Here is a 10,927-nt window from a genome sequence, read left to right as displayed (position 1 = left end):
AATGAACTGTTTCACTCTATTTATAGAATGGTTTATCGAATATCTTCCCACAGATTTAAAAAAGATACGATACAAATCAATTAAAATAAATGCAATTAAATGAATTCACTTACTACATACGCGTGTATATCCCATGATATTTGGGATTTAATAACACATTAATTATGATCCCTTAAACATAGGGATTTTGCAACAATAAATACATTCACACACAGCTTACGAGCTGGGACATTAGACTTTCATGCTTTCGAGACCGTTCATCCATCGCGAACTTGACACCTCGGCTCACCTATGCTCTCAACAAGTAATGTTGTCGAGATCATCTTCTCCGAGCTCACAATGCTCGGGCTCGAACTGTATTGTCTGATGATAGGAGATTTATACAAGTGTTGAACTATTGCCATCCTAAGCTTCGAGCCTAACTTATAACCTCGGAACACCTCCAAGAATACATAATTTCTGAGCTCACCAATTCCGATGTTGTCGCATTTACTACTCTGCAAGACTGTCTTTGACCTTCTCATTAATGTTGATTACATGAAGAATTTGCTTATTTCGAGCTTACACCTTACGAGCCTGAGTTTCGAGATCAAGATTTCCACTCTCGAAATCAGGGTGTAACATTAGTAAAATTGGTGTTCTTTGCAAATCAAAAAGAAAGAATCTGTAATATGATATAGTTGATTTCAATGTTATTTTTATTTTGGTAAATTTAATATGAGTTGCGATCAGATGTGGAGCATGAATTTGTTATTTATGATTAATTATTGTAGGCTTTTGGGTATGCTCTTGCCTAACTAATTGTGGAGAAGTCGTGGCCTAAAGAGAATGAAATCGAAAGAAGAAGATGAGAACGAGCGAAAGGGTGAAGGAAGAGACATGGGAAAGAGAAGATAGTGTTTTTTTTATTCTTTTTATTTATTTTACTTTTTTTAAGAGTAATTAATAATATTTATAGTAAATGACTACAAAAATACTTAATGTTTTGAAAGTGTTACACTTTTACACTGATTTTTTTTTCTAGATGAAAATACCTAAAATCCCCATAGGTGTGTCTTATCCACCCCATAATCGTTAATTATGCTTGTGTGCATTGACCTCACAAAGTTGATATGACATTACCACGTAATTATTTTAAATAAAAAATTAATTTAAAATTAATATATAATAAAAATTATATTTAAAATTGTTTACCGAGTTTTTCGGAAACGAATACAAACAGAATAATAAAAAGATAAGAACTGTAGAAGTGCTGAAATGTAACTAAACAAACAATGTTTTTACGTGGTTCAGGCGTTAACAAGCCCTAGTCCACGAGTCGATGTTATTATACTTGGAAAGGATTACAGTAAGATGGCTGGTGTACAAGAACTTCACACACTTACAGTGTTTTCTCTCGGGTTCTCATGAAGAAGATGAAGCTAGAGAGATTTTAGTAGAGTTCTTGCTCTGTGATTTGTTGGCCGTCCCTCTTCTTGTAAAATGAAGGGGTCTTTATAGCTAGGGTTTTGGATTAGGGTTTTTCTCTACGTACCTGATTCTTAATTACTCCAACCATAAATAGGGGATACAATTACTGTAGTAGCATGGCTACAAAACTCTATGTGGGTATATTTACGTGAAAGTATGGGGAACACACAAAGTCAGCCGTCTTTTCCAAGTTGTCAGCAGAACAGTAGGCGAAAAGGTACCCTTAGGCGTGCTGGGATGTGTGCGGCTTTGACCTGTCGGGCGTGTCAGGCGGGATCCTGTGTCAGGTGGATATCATTCCAAATATGCCTCCTCCATGACTCGACCGCTTGGTTTAGTTCCGTGCGAGGCACAGAACTGTTTCCGCGAAGACCACTTGAAGAGCTTCTCCTGGAAGGAGCCTCCCCGAAGGATTCCCCTTTGGGAGTCCGAGAGGGTCGACGAGCCTCCGTGTCGTGTTTGCTTGAAAGAGTAATCCGGACACTAAACGGGAGAGGCGAAGCCTTTCTGTCCATCCGCGAGCTTTGGTCACCTACCGTGAAAGACATTGGTTAATTCTGCTTCCCCGAGGACATCAATCTAAACGCTATCCGGAAATCTGGATAACATTTACCCCCCAAGGTCACGGAGCTTTGAGAGATCCGGAAGCTTGTACAGTCCTCTGGGTATTTCGGTTTCTTAGATTAGGCGAGGGGCCACCTTCTGTGTTCCCGGAAGGGTTCCTTTTTCTCGCCTGAGTGTTAGTATGAAAAAGAAAGGGAATTTCTTCTGTTTGAACTCAAGTACTCAAGTGCGGCAAGGACCACGTGTCATGCTGGGAATGGTTCTGCGACCAAGACGTGTGCGTGAGGCGACTGGTTGAGTATGCGTGCGTCAGTCATCTGAGTAATGATTTGACGGTTTTTAATGGTACTCCGGGCCCGAGGTGGTATAATGATGGGAAATAAATACTTTATTCCCATCCGAGGAGTCATAAATAGGATCGTCGCTTCATCTTCAGCCGTTGGATCTGATGCACACGGAATGGGAAGATCGGGACCGTCCATTTGAGGAATTCGAAACGACTTCTTCCCTGCTATAAAAACGAGGGAACGGACCTTTCTTCCTCTTTACGCTTTCAAATTCTCTATCTTTCGGATTTTCAGTTTTTCAAACCTTCGAACTCTCAAGCTTCCAAGCTTTCATTCCTTGCCACCTCTTCTGGTAAGGGATCTAGAAACTTTTCTTTTGGTTTGGCAGTGGGCTTATTCGCCGAAGTTCAGGGTTTGAATCGCCGTTCGTCTTTGCAGCTTTTACTTCTCGCGATTGTGCTGTGCAGTGATCCGGTTACTCCTTCAACCTCCAACTACCCGAATATCAGTAAGTATTTCTACTTTGCTCTTTCCTCCCAAACCTTAGGTTGTTGGTAGTTGTTAGAGTTGGGGTTTCTGCCATTGTCGTTTATGTGCATGCGTGAATAGGGCTTTGGTAGGCATGTGATTGATGTGAGTCGATAAGTAGCCTTTTTTGCATGCTTTGACGATTTGCGTTTGGAAAGCCGTCCCTTGTTTTGCTGTTTTAGGGCATAAGCATGAACGCCTTTAGGGTGTCTTTCTCTGGAAAAACACTTCTTTTGGTGGGCTTAGGCTCGGAGTCTGAGTCTGGTTCCTTGATGCCCTTCGGGTGGCATGGTGCCAACCCCTCGGTAAGCTCGGTGGGAGCCTCTCCAAGCAGTTTTCGGGGAGGGTCTCCCCGACGCCTTTGATACCACTAGGGTATGACAAGGGTGCTGACTGCTTAGAGTGTTTTCTTCTTTGTTTCTTTTGTTCAGTGACGAACATCTCAAAGGAACAACTCCTCGCTGTCGTGGAGGCTGATTCTGCCCAGGAGAAGGGTTCCCCTGTTGCTGGCGCAAAGGGGAAAGGAAAGGCAAAAGTGGTCGTGGCCAGCCCACCGACTTCCAATAGTTCAATCTGGGAGATGGACCAGAAGCCGAACCTTTTCAGGAATTATGGCATGCTGGAGCTGTATTCCTCCGAGGCAGGCCTGAAGAACATCCCAGGTCTGATGTGGCACCGTCTGTCGGTGCTGGGCGAGTCGGCTAGCCAGAGTCACGAGGGCTTTGGTGCCTGGAGCTGGGCACACATAGTGTGTGGGGCACACTTGCCCCTAAGAAGTTACTTTGCCAATTTCTGTGTGAAGGCGGGGATTGCCCCCTTCCAGTTGATTCCTCCCAGCTACAAGCTCCTAGCGGGGTGGTTCATCTTTTGCAAGTCCCGGAAACTGGAAGCTCCTACCCCGGAGGAGGTGCTGTACTTCTACGGGTTGAAGTCTCAGCCTATGAGGGGTCATTCAGACAAGGTGGGGTTTTACAGGCTGGAGAGGCACCCGGACGTGATGTGCCCCACCTGTCATACCGCGAGGGTTCCAGACCTCCGGGAGTACTGGTTCCTGACGACTGGCTTCCCGCTGAAGAGGGTGCCAGCCCTATCTTTGGACTTCAAAATCCCTGGTAAGTGCTCCTTCCTCTCCTTTTCAACTTTGTTTCTTTGCGTTTGATTTGCCCTTTGGGAGGATCTCTAATGCTTGTATTTGAATTTTGCAGAAGTCGTTCCGCGGACACCTCGCTGTGCGGAGATGATAAGGAGGTCCAAGTTCTACGAAGGGCTTTCTGAGGAAGAGTTGAAAGTGGAGGGACTTGTGACCTCCGAATCTTTGAGGGAGTATGGGCTACTCGCATCTTTCCAAAACATCGAGCCAGTGAGTGGCAGGGGGCAAAGTCAAGTGTCTGCCGACATCTGGGAGCAGATTGCCCTGGAGCTGTCCAAGGTGATCAACCAAGCAGCCCGGGACGAGAATACTTTATCTCCTAGTTGGGCGGAGAGGTTCCCCGACCCCCAGCCGGAGGAAGAGGAGATCGAGGCCCGCCACGCCGCGGCTTACCCTAACGAAGGGGCTCCGGGGGCTAGTACCTCCGGGAGAGGTAAGACTAGTTTTCGATTGATCCACACCCCCAGCCTGTCTGAGGTTTCCCGGACCTCTCAGATGGGGTTCGATCCCCGCTTCCTTAGGCTAGATCCGCGTAGGATACCCTTTGACAGATATTGCGATAGGGTAGATGAGCTCCTCGGGTGTCTGAGCGACGGTAGTCTGCCAGAAGGTGTCATCATGGTTGACCCTTCTTCCCTCAGCATGTCATTCCCGGACTTCAAGGAGTACGGGAGTTTCCTGGAGCGGGAAGCGGTGTTTTGTTTTGCTCGGGGAAGGCCATCCACGTCTCTCGTGCATGGTCGTCCCTTTCAAACTTTTCTTTTTCTTGTTTCTTGTTCCCTGCTGGCGGGCTTGCTTGTGCTTTTATGTTGTTGATTGTCTTGTCTTCCGCTTATCTTCATTCTCATTGCTTGTTGGTTCGTTAACCTTGCTTTGTACGTTTCTTGCAGAGTATCCAGAAGCCAAGATGTTGGGGAGGGTTACTTTGCTCATTAAGAAGGCTGCCACCAGCCAAGACCCGTCCACGGGGAAAGGACGGAAGACCAAAGCTGGTAGGGGAGGTAAAGCTGCCTCCCCCAAGAAGACAAGTGGCGAGGCGCAAGCGTCTCCGAGGGTAGAGAAGTCTCCTGCCGACGGGCCTTCCGAGACTATGATGGTCTCGAGTAGCAGCAGCGACGGGGAAGGGCTTGTGTTCCCCGTGAAGACAACTGGGGTGAGCAAGCGTCCCGGAGAGGATGCTGAGGGCGCTAAGAAGAAATGCCTTAGACACTCTTCTCCTGGTCGAAGGCAACAACAACAGCAACGGCAGCAACCACAACTACAACAACAGCAGCAACAAGAACAACAGAGACAATCACCAACGCCACAGCGGCAGCAACAACAACATCCAAACCAGCAGCAGCAACAAGGGCAATTACTTCCGCTGCCGCAGCAGCAAAAGCAACAGACCGGGGCCTTAATACCCCGTCTGCCCCCTCCTCCAGCCCAAAGGGAGTCTACCCTTTCGGGGTCTCCTTCTTCTCAGCCAACCAACCTTCCTCTGCCTGGCCTGAAGTTCCACTTCCCGCAGAAACCAACCCGTTTCCCCGCTGCCCTCCTGGAGGGTGTAAGACGGGCCGATAATTTTTTGAAGAGACGGTTGGAGGCTGAGAAGGCCATTACCCATGGAAGGGCAGACAACTTGTCTGCCGTGAAGAGAGCTGAGTTGGCCGAGGGGGTGCGGTCTCTTCACCCGGCTGGGGCGGTTTTGGATGGCCCAGCCTTGGAGAAGAGGCAGGTGCCTAGGCTTGGACGTGCATTGGCGCCGTTCGGAGCGGAGATGATGGAGGACATGGCCCTGAGCTTGTGCGAGCTCAATTCTGAGAAATGGGCCATCAGTAGCAGTAAGGATCCGCTGTTGCTGACACATGTCGTGAAGCAGCAATTGTCCGGGGTAAGCCGTCAGTTGTTGTGTTTTGGGATCATCTGTCTTTTGGTCCGGCTTAACTCATTCTGTTGTCTTTCCTTGCAGGCCTCTATGATCGCGGAACGCTCGTTCCGGGAGGTTGGTGCAGTTCTGGTTCAGCTGGAGGAGAGCCAGCTGGCTCGCCAGGCCTTGGAGGCGGAGAAGCAGAAACTGACCCAACAGGCCTTGGAGGCTTCAGAGAAGATTGATCAGGCCCGGCGCACGGCTGAGGAAGAGGCGGACAAGAAATATCTTGCCAAATATCAAGAGTACCGGGCCAAGGCAGAGAATGAGTTTAGACAGCGGTCGGATGGGATGAAGGCCGAAAACTCCAAGCTCCGGGAAGAGCTGTCCCAAGCCAGGGTGGAGAAGGATACCTTGGAAGCCTGCTTGCAATCAAAAAATGATCTCCTTCTTAAGCAGCAAGAGGAATATTCCACTCTTCAGAGTAAGCTGCACGAGGAGGAGCAACTCCATAAGAGGAGCAGGGATCTCGTGTCTATGCTGCAGTTGGGGCTCGCCGAGAAGGATAAAGAGATCGGGGCCTTGCAATTCACTGCCAGGGGGCATGTGACCGATAAGCAATCTGTGCTGAACCAAAATAGGGAGCAGCGCAAGGAGATTGATTCTCTTAAGGGGGAGCGGGATGCCTCCAAGGCCGAGATGGACAAAGTAAGGGCTCAATTAGCTGTCGCGGAGGCACAGCTGGCAACCTCCGAGGCGGAGCGCTTGAAGGAGAAGGAGGATGCTGAGGTGATACTGAACAGGACGATTAATATATCGCATGTGGTCCTCATGCATCAACTCTGGAAAGTGAACCCGGAGGTACTAGGCTATCTGGGAGAGGATGTCGAAGCCATGAGGGAGAAGCTACTCGTGTGGGATCAAGGCCCAGAGGCGTACGCTCAAACTTACAACATTGACGAACGTGCTGGAGCCCCTGAGGCGGGAGATCCCGGAGAGGCGGGGACCTCTGAACCTTCCCGTGACAAAGTTTCGCCTTCCAATGAGCCGACTCCGCCAACCTCAGTTGAAGCCGATGCCCCCGAGGCCGCGGTCGTGGAAGCTGCAGCTACCCCCAATGCTTGAAGGGGTTTTATCTTTAATTATTTTTCATTTGAGTTTTTCATTGCGGACATATTTGCCATAATTATAGAATTCTCCTTTCTTTCCTGCCGAGTTCTTTATTTATCTTTGCGCTTAGGGTAGACTTTTATACGGTAGAAACTGTTGTAGGGGCGCATGAGGTTTTGGTTCCAACGGCCAAAACCTATGTACTTCCCACTTAAAGCTCTAATGGCTGATGTCTTTTCCCACGTAGTTTCTAGGTTATGAAGGTTTCCTGGTTCCAACGGCCAGGCTCCTTTCACCGTATTTTAGCTTTCCTAAGGCAAATAGCCAATCCCGGGACTTGTAGTTATACTGTTTGCTGGGATTGATAAGGTGAGCCGTTCCATGGTTTGGAACGGGAGTTCTTTTGGTGAGCGTCGCTAGACTTAAGGTTAGATCTTTGCGAAGCAAAACTAACTGTTGTTGCGAACCTCATGGTGGCTGACTTCAGGGACCTGGCATGGAGCCCTGCGAGGCAAGGCTCGTTGCTGTCGGGGAAATCGCCACGCCCACCAGGTGTGATCCCGGAGCAGGGGCTTTGTGAAGCAAGGCCTGCTGTGAGTGGGGGATCGACCATGTCTGCTCCTGGAGCTAAAACTTGCAATGGTCGAGGAGCTCTCCATGCATTATTTTGTGAGATCCGGAGCTGGAGCCTGCGAAGCAAGGCTTACAACGGTCGCGGATCTTGCCATCTTTCGCCTTGCGGGACCCGGAGCTGGAGCTTGCGAAGCAGAGCTCTACAGCGATCACGGATCTTGCCATCTTTCGCCTTGCGGGACCCGGAGCTGGAGCTTGCGAAGCAAAGCTCTACAGCGATTGCGGATCTTGCCATCTTTCGCCTTGCGGGACCCGGAGCTGGAGCTTGCGAAGCAAAGCTCTACAGCGATCGCGGAGTATTCTGCAAAGGACTTGTCAGGGAGTTGGGGGTGTTTCGGCGTAGCTCTATGAACGTGCCTCAACCCCCAGTCCTGTCCATCGCTGGGCTACACAGGAGATAATTTTCATGATACATAATGGCAGGCATTTCCATGGCAATTTTCACATAAGCACATAATGCACATATGACACGTAATGCAAGCATGTTCATGGCAACAAATAAACCTAAGCTTAACCATTTAAACATTTCAAACAATTTAAAAATTTCAAACACAATGCTAGCACATAAGTGGTGTTCTGTGTACGTTTTGTTCAAGGGGCGTATGGCTATGCCTTAGCCATGTATACCCCCCCAAGTGAGCGTGGGGTCCGGACGTCTCCGGACCGCGTGGTCTCTTGTTAAAACGCAGCTTTGAACACAGGGATAAAAAGTGCAGTAAAAGCGGAGTGAATCTCTCCGTGTTTCATTAAATTAGCCTGCTAGGCGTGAGTTTTACAACAGGGAGGATTATTTCCACATTTTTCACTTTTGCTAATTTCACCAAGGACTTCCGACTAGATGGTCCGGGGCCTACTGGTAGTAACGGCGGAGGTGCTCCGCGTTCCAGGCGCGCGGGACTTTAGATCCGTCGAGTCTCTTTAAGTGATACGTCCCATGGCCCCCTTTTTCTTGGACTTCGTAGGGGCCTTCCCAGTTGGGTCCGAGGACTCCCACTCCCGGATCCTGCGTAGCAGGAAATACTCTCCGTAGGACAAGATCCCCAACTTCGAATGTACGGCTCTTGACTCTCGTGTTAAAGTGTCGGGCTATCTTGCCTTGGTACATTTTTAGTTGGACCTGCGACTGCTCCCAGAGCTCTTCGATCATGTCCAAGGACTCCTGGAGAAGGGCATGGTTCCGGGTAGGGTCGTAGGTATCTTGCCTGTGAGAGGGGATCATAGTTTCTACTGGGATGACGGCCTCGCAACCGAAGGTCATGGAATAAGGCGTGTGCCCCGTCGAAGTTCTCTCTGTTGTGCGATAGGCCCAAAGTACTCGCGGAAGTTCTTCCGGCCAGTGAGCCTTGCAGGCTTGGAGTTTTTTCTTCAACGTGGTCTTTAATATTTTGTTTACAGCCTCCACTTGCCCATTAGCCTGGGGTCTGGCGACTGCGGAAAAGCTTTTGATAATTCCATGCGAAGCACAGAAGTTCGTGAAGTGTTCACTGTCAAATTGCTTTCCGTTGTCGGACACAATTTTTCGTGGAAGCCCAAAACGACACACTATATTCCTGATGATAAAGTCCAGTGCTTTTTTAGATGTGACCATGTTCATAGGTTCAGCTTCAGCCCATTTGGTGAAGTAGTCTACCGCGACTATGGCATACTTCACTCCACCCTTTCCAGTTGGGAGGGAACCTACTAGGTCAATGCCCCAAACGGCGAACGGCCAGGGGCTGGTCATTAAGGTAATTTCTGTAGGCGGCGCTCGCGGAACCTTGGGGTACCTCTGGCACTGCTCACATTTCTTGACATAATCCACACAATCCTTCTTCATGGTGGGCCAGAAGTATCCTTGTCGAAGGATCTTTTTGGAGAGGCTCAGCCCGGAGGTATGATCGCCACAGAAGCCTCCGTGAACCTCATGGATGATGGCGCTGACTTCGGTTCCGGCAACACACCTAAGGAAGGGTATGGACAACCCCCTGCGGTAAAGCTTTCCATCCATAACCACGTATCGGGGAGCTTGATATTGGAGCTTCCTTGCGTCAGCTTTATCAGTGGGGAGCTCTCCGGTGGTGAGAAATCTGAGGATGGGTCCTATCCAGGAGTGGGAATGGTCGATGATGGCATTTATCCTTCGTGTCTCAGTACTGGGGGCTTCTAAGTGCCCGATGGGGACTAGGCCATACTGTTCAATCTCCGGGTCCGTTGCAAGCTTGGCCAGCGTGTCCGCGAGTGAGTTCTGGTCCCGGGGGACCTGGCGGATTTGGTAGCCTTTGAAATGCTGCAGTAGGCCGCGGGAGAGAGACACGTAGGCAGCCATTTTTTCGCCCTTCGTCTGGTATTCCCCGGATATTTGGTTTACCACAAGTAGGGAGTTGCTGTATACTTCGATTTTTTGGGCTCCGACTTCTCAGGCCAGTCGTAATCCAGCTATCATGGCTTCGTGTTCTGCCTCGTTGTTGGATGCTGGGAACGCGAAACGGATGGCGCTCTGGAGCTGATGCCCTTGGGGAGATATTAGGATGACCCCTGCTCCAGCTCCTTTTTCATTTGAGGCTCCGTCTACATAGACCTTCCAGGTGGGAAGTTCCGGGACAGGATCTTCCGGGAGGTCATTCATTCCCGAGCATTCCACAATAAAGTCCGTGAGAGCTTGACCTTTTATGGAAACACGTGGTTGGTAGTGGATGTCGAACTGGCTCAGTTCCATGGCCCACTTAAGCAATCTGCCAGAAGACTCGGGTTTTTGCAAGACTTGTCGGAGAGGGTGATTGGTGAGTACTTTGATGGTGTGCGCCTGGAAATATGGCCTCAGCTTCCGCGAAGCAATTAGCAAGCAGAGGGAGAGTTTTTCGATCATTGAATATCTGGACTCGGCGTCCAATAACCTCTTGCTTACGTAATACACAGGGAGCTGGATACGGCCATCTTCCCGGACGAGAGCGGCACTCACTGCGTGCTCAGTCACGGCTAAATATAAGAACAACGCCTCTCCTTCGACAGGTTTGGATAGAATGGGAGCTCGGGTTAAATGTTCCTTGAGGTGTTGGAAGGCTGCTTCGCATTCGGGGGTCCACTCGAACTTCTTGTTTCCTCGCAACACGTTGAAGAAGGGGATACACTTGTCAGTGGCCTTGGATACGAAGCGGCTGAGAGCAGCTATCCTTCCGGTAACACTCTGGACATCCTTATGCTTCCGGGGGGAAGGCATATCTATGAACGCCTTAATTTTCTCAGGGTTGGCTTCCACTCCGCGGGAGCTGACAATGAAACCGAGGAACTTCCCAGACGAGACCCCGAAAGTACATTTCTTTGGATTCAGTTTCATTCCGTACTTTCGGATCACGGCGA

Source organism: Humulus lupulus, chromosome 2, assembly GCF_963169125.1.
Source record: "Humulus lupulus chromosome 2, drHumLupu1.1, whole genome shotgun sequence".
Taxonomy (NCBI): domain Eukaryota; kingdom Viridiplantae; phylum Streptophyta; class Magnoliopsida; order Rosales; family Cannabaceae; genus Humulus; species Humulus lupulus.
Note: the sequence above shows the minus strand (reverse complement) of the source record.